Raw genomic sequence first — 19,580 nt, forward strand, 5'->3', positions numbered from 1 at the left:
CGTACCCTAGACCTAAACGGCTTGGTGAAAAGATGACGAAAATACAGCAACACTCCGGGAAGAGAAAGAAATAAGTTCACCAATATGCAATAAATAACCTTTGCAAGGAAACTGTTCACTGTGTGAGCACAGAGAGCACATATGAGCAAGTCTTTCTAATTTCGCAGAAATAACACCCAAAATATTGGACTTCTGAGATGCTACATTTACTTGAGGGGAATAGTTTTCCATTTTGAGAATATTTTTGGGAATCTATTTGCTTTCAGTTGGAGAGTGATGTGAGAAGAGCTATACCACTCTCATATCTATCCATTAAATACGTAGCTAAAGGTGGAAACCCTGTTAGCTTAGCACACAGACAAAAAATAGGGGGAAACAGATGGCCGCAGTCAACAGTGTCTCTCCCTCACAAAGCCTCTAAAGCTCACTAATGAACTAATTTGCAGGCAACTAGCGCAGTCTCTGGGAAGTTGCTCTTCATGACCAAGGAGTAGCCCTGAAACTCATTTTTATTCTTGAGTTTTTGTACAGATAAAACAAACAAAATATGGCATGTTAATTAATGAGATATTTAGACGTGTTGGTAGGCAGATTTTGTTTCCTCTGGACTGGGAGAGTGGTGTCATCCTTCTAATTAAACTCTATACCAGAAAGCAAATGAGTGTATTTCCCAAAATGTCAAACGATTCCTTTTACTGTGACGGCAGATGTGAAGAAATCAGATTAATTAGCTTTTCTTTCTCCTAACATAAGATTCTGCATTACAGCTTGTTTAACACACGGTGCTTGTTGGTAAAACTGTACTCAGTAAAAGTGGCTCCATCAAGCATCAACATTCTCATCTTGTCATAGAGAAAAATAATGATGTTGGTGAATACATGTGGGAATATTATACAGGAAAAACATGAAAAGCAGCATCGTAATTAGGGGGGGGGGTATCTCTAATGTTCACAGCAAAACAATTACCATTCTGAAGAAGACGCTTGTTTTACTGCACATCTTAATACTTCATGTCAAAACACAAGCACGTACTGAACATCGAATAACATAAGTTGACATGCCAGTGTATCAGAATATCTTAGACATAATGTAGCTAACACAAAGACATTGTAGAGCATACAATAACCGATTATGTGAAATAATGACAAATAAAGTATGACATTGCATACTGAATACAACATAAAGAACAAAGGACACATTCTGAAACCAGTCTTATAGCTTTTTGTAAAATGCGTAGCTTGGTTTAGAGGCAGGAGAGAGTGGCAGGGCTGTAATGTTCATATTTCCCCAGATAAGGTTGGCTGCTCTCTACCATTGATTGTATAAACACACCGATTATTCTCAGTCCCTGGAAACAAGACTACTCTCCCTTTTGTAAAGCTAGACGTGAGCGTACTTCCTGACACTCGGCACCTTTGTTCCCTTCAGGTCAAAGGGGAATAGTGGGAGACTACTCACAGAAAACACATCCATAATATTCATGAGTGATTGACCGAGTCCCTGCATTGATTTGACGGTGTTTCTTAGCTCACTTGTTAACATCGAAAAGTAACTTCGTAGAAGACTGGGAATGTCGTTTGGTCTATATACTGTTGCACATGAGACTCTCTGTGGGCTTCCATACGGAGAGTTTTGGGGAGGAACATCCTCAGAATGTAAAGCCAAAACAAACCAAAACCAAAAGAAACAGCACATCCTCCTAACCAAGCATGCGTTCTTCCACTGCTGAAATGTTCAATTTAGAGATGAACACAGCCAAACTACAGGGGGGGGGTACAAGCTTTTACAGCAATTCCCTACACTATTTAAGAGCCAACATATAAACCACCTTAAAACAGCCGCCTCATTGCTTGGCATTCAATAAGAGCAGCCTCTGCAGAAACAGTGTAGGTAAGCCAACGTTAACAATCAAAGCATCTGTTTCATCCCCACAGAAAAAGGCATTCGGATCAATGGTACATCCCTGTCGGGGGTTCCTGATCAGCCTCTCTCAAATGCCCTGTCCTGTCAGACTAACTCCTCCCACACTCTCTACACCCAATCAGAATCTATCCGCAATGCAGAGTGGGATATATGACAAATGTCAGGCAATCAATACCAGATCAACAGGAGCCAAAAGAAGGAATAAAAAAATAAATAAAATAAACAACGCCCTCTTTTTTCGTTCTCATCTCATCCCTTGCTCAGTCCAGATGATTTTTCTTCTTACTGTGACTGATGTGTAATCAATTTCTCATTGGATGAGAGCTCCAGGATGAGGACACGGGAACCTGTTGGAGCAATAATAAGCTCGGCTACAGCCATTGTTTTCCTCTCGATTCTCCCAAGTATTTAAAAATAAAACCATAAAGTAAAGAAATGTTGTTTAATGTTGTAAAGCTTTACATAGGAAATATAGGGATTCTTTAAACAATGAACAGCTGCAGAGAATTTGCTCTTTGTTGCAACTACAAAAGGCACCATGGCAATCAGAGGAAATGGATAATTGAGCAAATGTAATAGAGCTTAAAACCCAAATCTAGATGTCATTATGATTCAGAGGTTATAAATGGGTGAAATGGAATGTGCCCTCAGTGACATGTTAAATGTGTCATTTGATTATTTGTCCTCCAGGTAATGGGTTCAATTTACCTAGCAATAGGAAGATATATACTCATTATGGCAGCGTAATAATGAATTTCCTGTAGTTAAGTATGAATTACGTCCACCAAAGGGGTTAGGTTTTTGGTCCCATTTGTCTCTGTGTCTGTGTTAGGTATTGGGATATCTATTTAACAGATTTCAATTAAATTTGGTAGAAACCAAGCGATTACTTTTTAACCACGGTTGCTCTAGGGATGTGGCAATGTCTGTCAGTCTCCTCAGTCCATCACTTTAGTCCGGACTTAAATATTATTACATGCATTTCCATGAGGGATCGACGAGGGACCGGCACTGTAGTGCAATAATGTACTGTTTTTAATTACAGTAATGTTTTCATTGAGGAAGGGGATGCTGAGTATACATTAGAATTACTGCCAAAATATGATTAAAGACTGATATCTCATAAACTAGAGTGGCCATTTCACTTTCATAATTGCAGCGCAATCGCAGCTGCTTGAGGACCCGTACTGTAATAATTATCTCACCTGCACCCTCGCTGCTCGAGTCTCTGTGCCTTTAGCCTTAGCTTCCTTGAGTCACGTGTTAGTCTGCTGTATATCCACGTCATATCCATATCCATGCTCTCGTCAGGATGAATCGCAACAACTTTGGAGATCTGCCGACCTTTTGTCTAATTCCATCATCAGGTCAAAATCTTAATTTGACCAATACTTTGGTTCATCACTAAATACCTGCAAAGCTAATGACATTCCCATCAGCTTCAGTTGTACTTTGTGTTTTATTGCCAGTTAGTAAATGTTAGCATGCTAAGATGCTGAACTAAGATGGAGAACATGGTAAACATTAAACCTGCTACAAATCAGCATGTAAACGTTGTCATTGTGAGCATGTAAGCATGCTGGCGCGAAATGGCCGCCCAACACTTTGCCGCCCTTAAGTACAACCTCACAGGGCCGCTAGAATGGCTGTAGTCTGACACACTGACTTTTTATTTAAAAAAAAGAGAGGAGTAAACATGAAGCCATACAGACTGACAGGTAACTCGCTGATAGGACTGTCTGGTGTTGTCATTCTGCATCATCAGGACCCATGCGGGAAAATCAAATTCTGGTGACTGACAGCAGGTCTGTTAATGTCTATGTTAACATTCTTTGACGGCACAAAGGGCTCACGAGGAAATAACTGATTATGATTATTATTGGTATAACGACTGTAGGTTGCAAATTGATCTCAGTTATGAATAATGACAAATGAGTAGATACAGGACGAAAAAGAGACGCACTGCCCAGCTATATCCTGAGGGCAATACTGTGGGATCACTATGTCTTTATAAAGCTTTATCATCTTCTCTCACAGAAAACTTGGGTTGGTCCTTTTGTTTGAAGACCACAAACAAACTGCACCAGATTCTGTTTGGAAGTGGACTAAGACCCTCTTTTCAGGAGGTCTTGGTCCAGTTGTCTGGTCCGCACCAGAGTTCCACGGGCAGCTTTTTCGCCATCCCAAACGAACTGTCCTAACTGGGCAAATGCACCAGAGTTTGTTTTAACCTAACCAAAGATCTTCGGCGTGAAGACACCCTTAGTGTCGTTTGTTTGGGTCTGGAACAATAACAGTGTTGCCATTTTTTTTAAGTGCTTCATGTTTTGGCTCATTATTTGGTGGACATGTGCACTGGCTTAGTGCTTTCTTGTTTAAAATGTTTTTGGAGCTGAGTCGGTCATTGGAAAGATGATGTCATTTCTTTCCAAGTAGGTCGTGCACTCAGCAATTTAACCATAACACTAATTGTGAAGCATTCAAAAGGATTTTATGAGGTTCATACTGCCAATATTTTTAGTAGTACATGTGGCAAACTGATCGCTGATAGAATAATGCATTTTACCCTAATTTTTAAAATGGAACATTTTTGTAAGTACAAAGTATGAACAAAGAACTCAAATATAGCACTGTTGAACACATTCTCCACGATCTAACTGTTGTTTTCTTCACATGAATCACAGGGATTTATCTAAACATTATAATTATAATCACGTTAGTGTGATTTTTAGGATTGAGTTGTTGCCACCGGTACTGCATGCAAAGATTGTCATTACAGCAGCATAAGGTCTTCCTTCTGCCCAGTATATTAAACTGGTTGTAATCTATGACCGTGGGCTGTTAAATTCAAAACACAATGCCATAAATGAACTGTCAGTGCCAGATGGATGACATGCCGGCCCCACTAACGCTTTGCTGACTGCCACAAATTGGCTCATACTTTTCTTGTTGTTAGATATACAGAAGCTAATGAAATGGCGATCTGCCGGTCACTGATGGCCTATTTCCATCATTTATCAGCCACTTACATTTGGTGGCCAAACAATCAGTGCAAACCTAGTTTTAATTATTTATGGGCAGGTCGTCTTATTTTAGACCCATATGTGCTCAGCAGCTCTGAATTCCAAGCAAAACCCTCCGGTGCTGTACCACACACTACTGCTGATTAAACACAGAGCCTCCCGCTGTGCAAATATTCAGAAAACAATGTGTTAGTGATATCGCCAAGACTCATTTCTATTAGTATGTTTATATAGTGGATTTACATATTTAGATTTCTCTGGGGTATTGTATGATATTGCTGGTAATTTCAGAATTAAGAATATGCATTCAACATGCTATTTTGAAAGTGGAATCAAAGTGCTACAGTAGAATACGATGGTGCAGTGGCATTGGTTAATTCTATCACAGAAGCCATGACATTGTACCATTATCTACTGTATTCAGATGTCATAGTGATGTCTTAATGAGACCACATATCATCAGCAGAAAAGACCAGGGCAGCTCATGATCACTGAAGATTCTGCTTCATATTAATTTGATAGACAGTCAATTAGTCCCCTGGGCAAGCTTAAACTTAGAGCTGCTGGAAATGATTGCTTTTGAGCTGACATCCATCTGCAAAGAGGTTGAGTCACTACTGGTTCTGGTCCCTGTTGGATGGGTCTATGTTGGAAATGGACAGAACTTGTCAGCCAGACCTTCTCAGTGCCTCTTATCTGCTGTGGAAGACAGGATAAAAAATGACAGCCATGTGTTGACTGAAGCTTCTCATTAGCACCGGGGGATAGCATATGACCCCCATTTTCCCTTCGTACTGCATGGCAACATAGCCAGGATCAGATCTGATTGAAAATTAAGTGGTGCACAAAAGCCTGTCCAATCTGTGGAGGGCAATGTGTGCACGAACACGAGCAATCTCTGCACTAGGAAATTACCACGATCGGAGACAATTACAGCTAAGGTTGCGGCACATCAAGCAAGTGGCTTCAGTGCATTCAGCAAATCCAATTATCTGTGAGATCATACATTTAGAAAACCTTCAGACATTTGGCCCCCAATACACCTTTGGTGCCTTAGCTTCTCAATTTTTTATTTACTACTTACTGTACGATTGCACTGCATCATTTACTTTGCTATTGCATTACACGGTTGGGGAAGATGGATCAAAGTTTTGCATGGGCTTTGTTTCAGCTTTGAGATGAACTGGTGTTGTTAGATTACATCATATGTATAAAGTATGAAGTAAAATGGCCTGCTCCAGACTTCATGTAGTTGGGTTAAACATTGATTGGGACATTTTAGAGGAAGGTGCATTCTTTTCTTTCTTTTTTTTTTTTTTTTTCCACACATCAGCTATGCAGAGTTTTCAAAGATCATGTAGTGCATTCAGGTAATTTCCAGTAGGGACCTTGGATTACACTGAATGTACAAATACTGTATGTTCAAATGCAGTCAAACATGTTTTGAAAAAAACCAACATGGGTTTATTAGTCACAAAGTTTCTAGATTTTACGTAACAAGTAATTTAGACAGCAAAATTACTAAAATGTAAAATTTGCTTAATAGAGCCGACGAGGGACCGGCACTGTAGTGCAATAATGTAGTTTTTAATTACAGTAATGTTTTCAATGAGGAAGGGGATGCTGAGTATACATTAGAATTACTGCCAAAATATGATTAAAGACTGATATCTCATAAACTAGAGTGGCCATTTCACTTTCATAATTGCAGCGCAATCGCAGCTGCTTGAGGACCCGTACTGTACTAATGATCTCACCTGCACCCTCGCTGCTCGAGTCTCTGTGCCTTTAGCCTTAGCTTCCTTGAGTCACGTGTTAGTCTGCTGTATATCCACGTCATATCCATATCCATGCTCTCGTCAGGATGAATCGCAACAACTTTGGAGATCTGCCGACCTTTTGTCTAATTCCATCATCAGGTCAAAATCTTAATTTGACCAATACTTTGGTTCATCACTAAATACCTGTAAAACTAATGACATTCCCATCAGCTTCAGTTGTACTTTGTGTTTTATTGCCAGTTAGTAAATGTTAGCATGCTAAGATGCTGAACTAAGATGGAGAACATGGTAAACACTAAACCTGCTACAAATCATCATGTAAACGTTGTCATTGTGAGCATGTAAGCATGCTGGCGCGAAATGGCCGCCCAACACTTTGCCGCCCTTAAGTACAACCTCACAGGGCCGCTAGAACGGCTTTAGTCTCTTAGGGTGTTTTCACACCTATGGTTTGGTTCATTTAATCTGGACCAAGGGAACAAATTATATACTGTTGCATTTTAGTTCTGGAGCGGTTCAGGTTCACACTGACTTTTTATTAAAAAAAAAAAAGAGAGGACTAAACATGGCATGTGTATTCAGCTGTTCAACGTAGGGCTGCAACTGGCGATTGTTTTTATTATCAATTATTCTGCCGATTATCTTACTGATAAATCAGTCAACCTTTCGGTCTATAAATATTAGAAAATATCTTGATAGTGCTTTTTTTGCCTGACCAACTGTCCAAAATGCAAAGAAGCTTAGCTTACTATGATAGAAACCAGAATGAAGCTGCAAATCTTCATGTCAGAGGCTAAAACCTGAGGTTTTGGTAATTTTTGCTTGAAAAATGATTCAAATGATGACTCAACCCTCAAAATCTTTATCAATTAATTGTATGTCGATTGACTAGTCCATGAATGGGCGAATTGTTTCAGGTCTAATTCACCTGGCCAAATGGCAAATGGCCAACAAACTTGACACATGACATGTAATAGCTCCGACACCATTATCTCTAAGAGAAAATACTTTTTTCAACTGTTGTCATATTAATAACTAGAATAACAATCAGGTTCACTTGATTAAGTCTCGTGTAGTATCTTTTGTTTGTGACAAACGAGGACAGAAACCATCAGGAATGTGAAGGGTATAGGGGGTGGCATGGGCAGTGATACGACCTGATGGACAGAAAGAGAGTGTGGGTGAGTTAATCTTTGTGGATGAGAAACTACTCAGGGAGAGAACAAATCTGATTTTTGCATAATCAATAAGAGGGAAAAATCATTACAGATTTGACATTGATGGAGACATGCCCTCACGTCTCCCATGGAACCTATGTCTGTGGTTGAGATATATTGGCCGCCGAGTTGACCACCAACCATCCTGTGCATATTTATTTACAAAGGTGCGAACAGAGAAGTAAGTCAGTCCCAGGGTCCAGCGTACCTGCCTTTTGTGTAATGAAGAAAGGTGGTTTGGATGCAATTTGGGTCATCAAGTAGGCATTTGTATTATAGATATTTAATAGAAATTTGCTCAAAGTTCCATCATTTGCAACATTCAATCGTAGACTGTAAGACTCGGCTAGACAGATGTACTTTTTCTTCTTTCATACTTCGATGCATAGGGACTTTGTGGGCATTTTTTCATAGCTTAAGACCCTTTTTCAGGTTCTTAGCTTGAATTCACTGATCAATTACAACTTTTATCTTCTCAAACAAATCACAAACTGATTAATTAAAGCTCTTGTTTCTTGTTTTTCTCCCTACACATGCGCACACAATACGAAAGCGTCCTACAAAATATCAACTGTGTCATTGCAGTAACCTTCTCAGTAACCCTTTTTACAGGTGTATTGTTCACAGAATGTAATGTAGAATCTGAAAATAAACTACAGCTTTAATTATTCCCTAGTTTATATTTAGTGCTCAGTTAATAGTAAAATATTGTGTTAATAACTGTGATCTCTAATTTTCTCAGACATATACTGTAGATAAATTTGATGTGGCCATTGTTTTAACCTGTTTTGGGATGTCGCTCTGGGCAGAGCAAAAACATATTCTAAAAGCCTTAGAACTTACTTTTTAACGGTTAAAATATGCTAATCCTTTTTAAAAAAAAAATCAGATTATATCATTTTTAAATTGCTACTGTACAGCATAGTCGCATTTTATATTTTCCACCAAACTATGCACATATGCCGTGCAGCAACAACGAACATCTGTAATTAGGTTGTGTTGATAATAGTAAGGCTTGTTGAACTACACTGTTTTTGTTGTTAGCTGCATCTCAGTAGAGCAAACTCTTTGTGGACAAATCCCCTGGGCTCTGCCAAGAAAAACATGCTCATGAAGCATCATAGCTTCCGGCCTCTAGAGACCTTCTACCTTAACGATGTGTCTGCATCTTTCCCACCGGAGAGGCACTCAAGTGAGATCAGCTTGTGTACAGTAAAGGGCTTCAGAACCTCCTGCGCGCTCTTGCTTTCTTTTAATGACTCTGTGGCGCCATTAATGCTGCGACCTCTGTACGAGACCTGGCATTGTCATCGAAAACAGTGCCAAAGAACAAGCTCCTCATTAAAATCTAGACCTGTGGATCATTAAGTTTGCAAGGACGTCCAAACAATTGTCAGCTGCCAGATCTCGGTGCCGGCCGACTCTGAAGTTGGAATTTGTGTACATCGTGATCTGCTTTGTTGATTAAAAGTTTTGCTCCAAAATCCAGGTCGCACAAAAATAAAACTTTTTTAGAAGTGGTAGCTAACTTAATTATTTAGGTAAGAAAAAAACGTGCAGACTGTTACAAGCTCTATATTCTTTTTATTTATTTATTTAAAGATATTCAAGACTAACCTTCACATTTTTTATCCTGACATATTATTCTGAATTTTGGACATACAGTGTCAAGGCTGTGGCAACTGGTTAAATGTTCCTCGGGGCAAGGGAGATTAATGTTCCAGTTCAATCTATACAGATTATGTGCTCATCAGCTGTGCATCAGATCAGTCGATGCAGGATCAGATAGGGTTTTTTTGTAACTAAGAACTGACGCACAAACGCACACAAGCACTACAGAGGCTGTGCGACTATCTTTGTTGTGTGTAGATTAACGCCACAAAAAACAACTTTACATGCTATCAGACATTTTTGCGTGTTGGTTACTCTGAAAATGCATATTTGTGACAACTGCCTTATCACAGTCGAGAAAAAAAAAAAAAAAGACAAAGGGGCAAACAAAGCCACTGCCTGGATGATAAAAATGCCAAGAGAGCAACAAATCATCAGCCTTGAAAGCTATGAGCTTGCACAGGATCAATGCCAGTCATCATTGTGCCATTTCCAATGGTCAATAAGAGAATCAATGTTTGACATGATACAGAGAATTGAGCGGTACAATGCCAGGTTCATATGGCGTAATACTTGCAAGAATGCATTGAAATCACTTTTTGAACTTTGCTTGGAATGACTTAATGACTTATTGTGCCATATTTTAATAGGACACACTGAAAAATGAGTTGTCTGGAGCAATGACATTGAGCAGTCATATATTGACGTTTCACAAAACTTGATCATTGGAATTCGTAGAGTAGCAGAACAAAGCGTTCCTATAAATCAATGCTGGGGCCTCATAGTGAAACACAGATGTTGCCCCCCCCCTTTTTTTTTTCCCATCGATTTTTCCGGCTTTTTTCTCTGGTACGGGCATCTGCTAATGATAGTCATATCACTGAATACATGGCACCGTCAGCCTCCCTTATTATGGCTGAATGAAGACGGATGCAGTCGAAAAACATTGTAGCTCTATGGCATAGCTGCAGGGGCTAGCACTGGCCCATTTGTTGAAAACTGATATGGTAAGGGAAATTTTAGAGCACAATGGTCTCATCACTCTTTGTCTCCGCTTGCAGGAATAGCTCTTCTCACACGGTAGTGGGGAAGGATGCATTAGAGAAGGACCGAGCATAACCAATATTAATACACATGAAATTGGGTGCAGAAATCGAAAATAAGATGAGGGTGAAATTTTATGTCAAGGTGAATCAAAACTCCCCACCTGTACACATTGGAAAATCTGTGATCTCATTGTTTTCTGAGTAAAGGCACTCAATATGTGTTTCACACCTGCCTTGAGCTGTATGACAAAAATATTTCCAGTTTTCTGCCTGGGACTCGGAACAATCACCAGTAGAAATCAGATGCATTTTGTCTTGCTTGTGCTATTGATCAAAAGGTAAAATTACGGAAAACTGCAATCATGGTCTGAGTCGCACAAGATACAAACATGGGGATCTGCAGCACGGTGGCGTTTCAAAGGGAAAATGAGGGCGAAATGTCACTGCAGATGGCAAGGACAGTTAATATTTACTGAAGGACGTTGCCTGGAGCTGCTATTCCTTGCGCTGTTTGACAAGGAAGAGAAGCTGCCGTAGTCTTAATTTGAAAGGCTGCAGGTTCGGTTTGTTTATTCACAGCCCTGGCTTCTGTCAAAGTGACAAAATACTGAACGCCCATCATGTCACCTAAATTAGCTGGTAAATCATTGGTTATAGGTTTATACGGCAGCTCCTGTCATAAATGGGATTTGTTACAAGCAGATACCTTCAGCATCAACAGTAATTAATGGCTACCTGAGCTGTTCACCTTCATTATGTTGACGGCCTGTTTCCCAAAAGCGTCTTAAAGTCACTATTGGTTAGCGGTTACTTCAGAGTGACACAGAAAGACCTGGGTTTGAACCCAACCCCTTTAGGCAGTGGCCTGTGGAATACTCTCCTCATGTTTATGCAAGTATCTTCCCACAGTCATGCAGTTTAGGTAAATTAGAAGCCCATTACACTTCTTACATTTGTGGGGTATTTTCAAAAGACATCTCAGCTAAATATGTTCTTAGAAAGACATTAGAAAGAATCATAAATTAAAGCCGCCTCCTCTTAAAATACTAAGAGCATCTCAAAAAGCCCACACATTTACAAAATGCATGTTTTTTTCCCATTTGTTATACTTTCATCATGGCCACCGATGCTCTCAGTGAATAAGAAGTTAGTTAGAAGTTAGAAGTTTCCAACATAAAAAAGCACAAACAGCACTTCATACTTTAGTCTAAATGAATACAATTAGTGAAGGGAAATGGGGGCAAAGATTGTATTTGCTTACTGAAACCTTCACCAACCACCTTGTTGCCCTGTTTTGTTCTGAGCTATTTCCACCTGGGGATCTTTCCCTATCCTCTTCCTCCTCTCGATTATCCAAAGGTACCATTAAAGCAGCGTTCTGCAGCATAGAGCCATCATGATGTCGCCACAGTACTGTCATGAAGAGATATGTAGGAAGCTGGACACTGGTAACGTCATCCAGTACTTTAATTTAAATTTTTTTTTTTTTTTTTTTAAGTTATTTGTTGGGACATTTTAATGCCCTTTTTATTTGATGGGGACATTGGCGACAGAGACGAAATGTGGGGGAAGAGAGTAGGAGAATGATTATGCAGAAAATGGTCTAGCCCCGTAGTTCTTCTAATGTTATTTTAATCTCTCTTTTTTAAATCTTTTCTGCGTTTGTTTGTTTTCCTCTTTGTTAGAAAATTACCAATTGCAGATTGAGGTCTTATAGAGGAGTGTTGACATGATGACAGGCTGATAAAACCTGCATGAATTGTTGAGGGGAATTTCTACTTAGGAAACTTAACAACCATCACTTTGAGGCTTGTTATTAATTATGGTTTCATTGAAATATCTCCCTCAACCAACAACCAGGGTGATTAAATCACAAGATTTGTTTTAAGCTGTTTATTTTACCTACATTTCCAACATTATATGTTATGCAGCAGGCTGGAAGCCTTGTGATAGTGTTTTTATTCTACTGTGGTTTCTGTTAATTTTTTTGCAAAGTCTGTCTCTGTGTCTGTCAGCATTACAGCATTCATAATTATTATAATTTTCTGGTTTGTGTTCACAGCAGTCACAGCTATGTATGAAATATATTGGCTAATATAATGACAAACTAACAGAAATTAAAAAAAAAAGCAGCTGTTTACATTTGATGTAAAAGAAAAACTAGGTGGGACTCAATAGGCAGGGGATGAATGCACACTGTGTTATCAAAATTATTCTACAGTTTTGATTAAATTTGTCCCAGTACCCCCGTCTCTCTGTGTTTATCTATAAATAAGTATGTTTGGGGATGTTTTTTTTTGTTTTTTTTTGTGAAGAAAGGAACCCTTAAGCATATTCTCACAAAACGACTTGTAATTTATTCAGTGTTCGTTTAAGGGTGGTGTGCCTCCCTCCTCCATTTTTTATTATCTGTGTGTGTTCTTTGGCGGTGCGCAGTCTAAGACACCTGAGGCACGATTTACCCTGTTTCTAAGCACAGTTAGTACCAGCTGCTTTGCACTGTATCAAAACTAATATTATTCGGGCAATTGTGCTGTGCTGAATAATGTGTCGGACGGTGGAAGTTTACCTCAGTTTGTAGCATTTCTCAGAGGAATTGACAGAAAGAAATAAGCATATCTAACTTTATATTCAGATGCAAGAAAAACATACTTTACAGAAGTAGATCATTTAATCTATTATCTGTTACCACAATTTTTAGATCCACCGAGCACAAGTCCTAAAAATTATATATAAACTATAAACTATATACTATAAAGGGAACAGTAACATGGATATTAGCAAAAAAATTGAGCATACAAGACAAAAACAAACATGGTATGGGTGGAAATGACTTTTTTTTTAATCTGACTAAATCACTGCATTAATTATCAGAGTGAAAATCTAAAAAAAAAGCTTTTTTTTCAACCAAACACTATGTTCAACTGCTGTCAAAAGTTAGGTTTTTTTCAGAGATGTTTTCAAAGATAACCACAAGCAAATCATACATTTTACATAAAAACTCTGGGCTGCATTGAGTTGAAGGACAGCAAGCCTCGTTTTGATATCAAAACATGAACATGTTCCTTTTGAAAGAAATGTTTGAATTTAATGTTTTTGACCTACAGTACATCATACTGCCAGAGGAAAATTGCATCTTTAATTATTTTTACGATACACTGCACGTTTACCGTACACAGAAGCAGCAAGAAGCAGCAAATCTGTTTATAGGTTGAAACTTATGTAGCGTAATTTTTTTTTTGTAGAGTGAAATTTGATGTAGACAATGCCAGAACCCCTGCAGGTTTGTACACCTCAAGACAAGGATCTGGAGTCTTTGATAGATGGGTTTATTTATAGCATGCTTAGCTTCAAAGCATCTAATATGCATTTGCATGTTCATTATGTGCCTAAAATGGCCAATTAATCCATCAAAGGCGTGTGTAAAAGACTGGGCCATGGATTCCAAACAATCATATGACAAATTAGCCAATTAAACATGTTTGATGCCCCCCCCCCCCCCGTAGTGCTGAATAAAAGGTTGACAGTGCAGAATAATTTAATTGATGTTCACAAGAGGAATTTCTGAAAAAAGACGTGTAGTTACACCCACAGTGGGGAAAAAAAATATTTAAGGTTTCCTCGAAGTTTAAGGACTAAATATATTTATAATAAGTTTAGTTAGGAAATTATACAGTATGCGCAATTTTATTTTTCCAGAAATGTGTTGTTACAGTTGCATAGTTTCAAAGACTCACAGCCTGGACCACTGGTGTCTACTGTTTTCCATTGAGCTTTTCAACTGAAACAGTCAAGGGGCTGAATGCTTAACTGGAGTGGTTGTTGATTTTCCCCACATTGTTTGTCTGTATAATTCCTTTTTTTTAAAAGAATACAGAGCCTTACATAAAAAATACATTAAGCTCACTGTTTGTTCTGTCCTTTAAAACTTTCCAATAAGTTTGCAAGTTTATATAGCCTCTTGAAAACTCTTTAGACTCTTGATGAACTGTCTAATTGAATCCTGTTGCAAGTGTGTTTACTTTTAGTGAATGGGCTCTAAAACTATTTTTGCAGTCTACACAAAGTGGCTTTCCATTAAAGTATTGGTTAAAAGCTCTTTTCCTGTGCAGGCCATTATCCTGAAAAGTTTTCATTTTATTGCTCTCTGCCTCCTCCCTCTGTTGTTTCCACCCACTTCCTCCATCTTGGATATGAAGCCTTTGAACAATTTGGTGAAATAAAAGTGAACAGTCGTTGCCAACATTGCTTGAAGCAGTGTGTTAGTGAGTAAATAGATAGAGAGATGGAGAGATGGAGAGAGTGTGGGGGGAGAGGGTTTACTGGGTTGCAGCTTTGTGGGCGTTTTCTAAAGTCAAAGCGTTGCCTTCATTCTATGTATAACGCAACCCATCTGACCTGGTGACGTGATGAATGTGTTTGATTTTCAGGTGCTGGACAGTGTAATAAAGAGAACCATGTATCTCTTTTGAAGAAGAAAAGACAAAAATAGAGAGAAAAACATCTCTTGGCAATAAAATTTGTGAAGGTCATGTTTTCTGTTTGGCCAGAGGAAAAAAGTCTGCTCCAAATAATTAGTGTACACTAGCAACAGCATGATATAAAAAATCCTGTTATCTTTTCGTGTTTGAGAGATGAGATTTTATTACTGTATTGTTAGTTGTTTGATTTCTCTGAGTGTGTGTTGCAAACCGGCGAGATGGTTAACATTAGTTAGTTGAAGTAAAGTTGAGTATTTTTTTCTGACATGGAACTTGATTCACAGGGCAGGGATTCTCTACACCATCCCAATTCTGTACCTCCACAGCGAGATTTTTCCAAAACATCTGAGAAACCGAGCTTAGCTGTTCAATCTTGACCTTGGAAATAGCACTTGACAAAAGCGGTTTCCACTCAAGGTCCATTCATTCACTTGCACTACAGACTTCAACCATATTACAAGGTCTTCTTCTTTCGTAGATTTTGTTTCTCATTTGTCACAGAACTGTTCTGTGTACTGGAGCTGTGTACTGGACTGTAGCACGTGGTCTTTTTAAAACTCTATATGTTTAAACCTGCAGTCTCTGTAGGTTCATCATTACGAGTGACCCCCTTTCACATTGACATTATTACAAAAATAGCTGCTTTAAACTTTCTGTTATTGAGCGTAATCATCATATGGTTGACAGCTCCAGAACAAGCGAGTAAGCGGACCTTGAGCGGAGGTAATTTTAGAAACTGTTGCTATTAATTAGCTCTCCAAAACACATCATGACAAGCCAAAATGTCTCATGAAAACAAAAATAAGGTATTACATCACCTAAATTAGGGCATATTTTAGTGGCCATGCAGCATAAGGCTAATATAGCAAAGCTAAGAGAGTATACCAGAAGACATTATTGATAGTCTTTTTCTTGATTATTATTGAACTTTTAAATTGTTCTTTAAATTCCTCTGATGGTTTGGTGGACTATCACAGCCTTTTCTGCATCTCCTTATTGGGAAATTGCAATAATGAATGTCAATTCAGTTAAACGTTTAGCAAATATAGCCCTGTACACATCAAGGGCCTTCTTTGATTTTAGTGTGGGATTTTGTCCTCACGGCTCTGGCGGTTTGAATGAGAGTCTGTCAAAAGCAGAAATGGCTGAGTTGGCTGCCAATACGACAGATTACACCATACATCAGAAAACATTCAGATAGCTGACAAAAAATCAACAAGAAAAATGCATCCTCTGGACACAGAAGAAACGCTTCACAGTCCGGCTGACCTGGCCCTGTTTGCGCCTCCCCTTTGATGTCAAGGTGATCACAGTGCAATTACACAAAGAAAGAAAAATACAAGATCAATGAAAATGTGTCAAAGTAATGTTATATATTTCTTGGACCAAAAATGGTAGATCTTACGAGGTTGCAAGGGTCTGAAATTGGCATTTCCTTCAGTTTTTTTATTGGCACACTACTGGAATAGATTAGGAAATTAACATCAGCCATAATGGCAAAAATGCTGCTTGATATTTGGCTGGATTTCAATGGCACTGGAATGATCAATAAAGGCTGTAGAGTATGCCATATCTGGGGCAGCAGATCTATAGGAATTCAGCTCTTTATGGTTCCCATCTATGGCTTGAGTGGCTAGATAGATGATAATAGAGTCCTTTAACCTAATGGTGACCCCACTGTGGGCTTAAAGCAGGACTCAGGAGGTATTGTGATAATCACTGTGTTTCTGCCAGCCAGTATAAGAATCTCCTTTAGACTCTGACTACGACATGGAGCGTGTGTTTGTGTACATGAATGTTATAATATAATACAAGCCACTACATAAAGCTGGATAGACTCTAACACTTCTTTTGACCACAAAAAGAAAAAAAGACTTATGTCAGACCGGCATTTTAATCATGCAACATAAACGTTTCTCACAGGCTGAGCTACACTTCAGACCAAAAGAAACTCATGTACACTGATATACTGAGTCAAAGAAGCAAACATTTTCAAAATTTCAAAGAGATTAGCTGGGTAAAATTTAAATGGCATTAGTGTCTAATAGTCAGCAGATAAACTAACGAGTACTCAACAGACCTTTTTCCACACTAGACTTTGTAGTGTGCCAACACAGCAGGTAGCAGAGCCAATTATCACTCTTTTATAAATGATAAACTGTGCAGGGTTCACAAAATATTCTCAACTCAAGGTCCAATTGCTTGCTTCTTCTGAAGCCTTCTAATGTTATGCATGGTCTCTATCTACAGATGGAATTTGATTAGTTGTCATGGAACAACTAATATCGGTATTCATGGGCATACCGATACCACCGCACCACCACATCAGTTAATTTCATGTCTGCATTACACACAGCCTGAACATTAATTGAATGAAAGCCTTTAGTGTTTACAAAAAGATACTCAATTTTACATGGTGCCTGGATGCACTCATGACTACAATCAGTATAGCCAAAATGCCGGAGTCTCTGAAACTTCTCCCCTTGTGTGGCCTCTTGCTGAGTAGGTAGACGAGCATATGACATCAGATCGACTGGCATAAATTTGAAGAGATATTAGCACCTGTAGTGCTGGGAGAGCGCTCCGTTGCTATCCTTTACCGTTGCAACTGCAGTGATAGCTCGTCAATGAATTCAAATAATTCAGCCCTGCTGAGACGAAATCTTTCAATAGGTTCTCTATCCCCAGATCTGTCCAGAGGATTGGTCCTGCAAGTCCAGTGATCGTGTAGCCTATAGTAGAGTAGCTAGTAGCTATAGTAGACGCACCATTGTATCAACGTTTATATTTTCACTTTGGAAACTAACAAGACTTTTCACTTTACACCTATCTTAGACTAGGTGTAAGATTTAGTTTCAGATGTAGCACCATGCCTAGATCGCGCGACGGGTATCAATTCTACGCAGGGCTTAAGTGCGCATTTTACATCCAACCTAATCATACGGCTGGGTGTATGTCAAGTGGGTGCAACCGGCCCCAGAAGGGGAGAGCAGAGACGAGCAACGTTAAGTCAGGAAATGAAGGATTTATTTTAGCAGCTCACATCAGCCCACTCAGGCTAGGTAGCTAACCTACCTGAAATGTAAGCCACACAGAATTTATTCTAGGCCATGTTCCTAGTTTAATCTAGGTAGTGTATTATGGCTAACTTTGGTTTTTGTTACTTGCAAGAACACCATGATTAATAACATTAGACACGTTCTCTCATTCCCCTTGCTTTTCCCACTGGGCTTAAGTCTAACATTATTAAGTCTTTAAATCAATCAGTGACACCATTTATGCCCCAACTCTACATCTGACAAAATGTTTCCATACCTACTGTAAAACACAGTCTGTCAACATATGGCCCAACAGTGAAAAAACAATATTCCCCAGTCTGTCTGCTGTAGTCCAAATATAGACCAGCAGCTGTGTGTTGTTTTGATGTCTTGTCCTACGTGTGTTCAGCCCTTGGGTCACTGTCCTCTATCATGTCATCAGCAAGACCTGCCACTGAAGGACTAAGCTCTTTGTAATCAACTCTACTGGGATCAGATTTGAGAAATGAACAAAGCTTCTCTTGTCTTGCTAGTTCCTCATCTACTCCTATTCTTTTTTCACTGTCTGACTTTCCAACTCCGCGTACCTCCATCACAATCTCTTTCGTGTGTGTGTGATGGCAAAAAAGCTGGTGGAAATATAGTTTAAACCAATCTGCACCTTATAAAAAAATCTGGATATTTCCCTAGAAATGACTAAAAAACAAAAGTAATGAGGCTTACAAATGAAATAAGGCCTAAAAAGAAAGTTTAGAAATGTTTTTCAATCTACAGCTATGTAAGCAGTTCTAGCTTACAAAATTGCAATGCCATACTGAAAGTACAATGCAGGAGTTGAGATGATTCATGTGTTTCCCATTGACTTCATTAAAAAGCAACATTAGCTATCATAACACACCACAAAGCCAACATGGCCAGGATCTAACATAGTTAGAACAAAAGCCTAGTGAAGTGGAAGTAGTCCGGTTTCATGCTACTGTAGTGTATAGTAACAGGTGGCAGGAGGGCTGAGATTCCTTAACAAGGAGATTTTAAAGATTTGAACACCTCTGGAGGCTTCTATTGTGCCTGGTGAAGAAGAGGAAGGTGGGAGGGATGGGTTTGCATCAGTGGGGTGAAGTTCGAGTAAAGTCTCCTGGATGATAATGATCCCGTTCAAGGTGAGAGAGGAGGGGTGGGTGAGGTAATACATCAAAGATTAAGACATGAGGAAGAGCAGCGGTCCTGATGAAAGATGGGAGGGAGAGAATTACAGCTGCATCCAGGAAGGAAACAGTAGTGACAGAGACTGAATGAAGGGAGGGGATCTGTCTTGAACTGTTACCACACACCCAGAGAGTAATTGTGTAGTAGGCTACAGAAACAAAACAAAAGTTCCCAAAGAAACCAATGTGTAGAGACTGTTCACAGAAACAACAAAATAACCCATGTATACTTTTCCTGATAAGTGACCCCGTGTG

At 39.1% G+C, this 19,580-nt stretch overlaps 1 protein-coding gene across 1 annotated transcript in view; it reads left to right on the plus strand.

The window, feature by feature from the left end:
* fstl5 (follistatin-like 5) overlaps positions 1 to 19,580 on the plus strand; it is a 157,857-nt gene that overhangs the window by 37,807 nt on the left and 100,470 nt on the right. The window lies entirely within an intron of this gene.

The sequence above is a fragment of the Xiphias gladius genome, chromosome 23, assembly GCF_016859285.1.
Source record: "Xiphias gladius isolate SHS-SW01 ecotype Sanya breed wild chromosome 23, ASM1685928v1, whole genome shotgun sequence".
Lineage (NCBI taxonomy): Eukaryota > Metazoa > Chordata > Actinopteri > Istiophoriformes > Xiphiidae > Xiphias > Xiphias gladius.